This window comes from Laccaria bicolor, genomic scaffold (assembly GCF_000143565.1).
Source record: "Laccaria bicolor S238N-H82 LACBIscaffold_297 genomic scaffold, whole genome shotgun sequence".
In the NCBI taxonomy this organism is placed as follows: Eukaryota; Fungi; Basidiomycota; class Agaricomycetes; order Agaricales; family Hydnangiaceae; genus Laccaria; species Laccaria bicolor.
The window spans coordinates 1-1,173 of record NW_001890153.1 but is presented as its reverse complement, the minus strand read 5'-3'; positions in this window follow the sequence as shown (position 1 = coordinate 1,173).

Genomic DNA, 1,173 nt, shown 5'->3' with positions numbered 1-1,173 from the left:
CGGTAACCCCCTGGGTCCAGGAAACTAAGCGTTCTGGCACTTCATCCTCCGTACATGTCCACCACCTATACACCTCCCGGTCACTTAGCGGTCGCACCAGCCTACGACAAGAGGTTCTAAACGCCACGGCCATTCACAAGAGGCAGGCCAAGGATCGCATAGACCACACCCTTCGTCAGGATGCTATGTCCGCAGTGGAAAGAGATGAGTTGGAGGCAATCCGTACAAACACCACCAACGACAGCGGCAGTAGAAGCGTTGATGACAGCAACATTGAGCATGATGCCTGGGAAATGGATGTCGACGCGATTCTTGCGGGAGCGGAAACAATAGACATTAGCCATGCAGGGGGGGAATTCACCGCACTTGTGGATATTGCAGATGAATTACTGGGCCCACCAAATAGGTAAAACCACCATTTCTGTACTATCATACACATTCTGAGTCCATGCTAGACGACCCCGCACTCGTGACTACCGTACACGTAGGGATCGAACACAACGACGCGTCGACGCATTTAATATCCAGCTCCCAGCACTGATAGAGGCTTACATGGGGTGGATGCTTCAACTTGGAGAGGATGGGTATTCAGGAGAGTATGTATTGCCTCCCAATGCTGAAGTCCAGGCAACAACAACCATCTGTGAAGTCGACGTGTACCGTGAGTTTCGCCACTCTCTCTTTTTATTTTACTCACCCTTCCCCTGATCTCAGGCCTCCGACACGTCCAAGTTTATCACCTATCAACAGATGTGTACGTGTGTGCCGCGTTAATTCGACAAGGGCTCATGCCATGTGCCCCATATTCCCCTATAGCCGCAATCAGCATCCGAGCGCTCGAGCTCTTCCGATTGACACACCTCCGCTGCCCCCATGTCTCCATCCACTCCTTTGTCAAAAGCCTCTGCGACATGCACTGTGTACCATTCAAGCCTTACCTCCGACGTCAATTCTCCATCGCCTTCGATCTCTATCTCAATATCCGAACCGCCGTTGACCGATTGGTTCAAGCTTCCGTAGGACGTGATGGCGTCGACTACCGCATCAAACACTTATGTCCCCCCTGTACCTACATTCTCGAAGATGAAGATAAACTCAAGTTCTCAATGCTTTACACCACAGACGGCAATGACTCTATGAAGAGGATCCCTCATAGGGAGCCAGAGCCAGAGC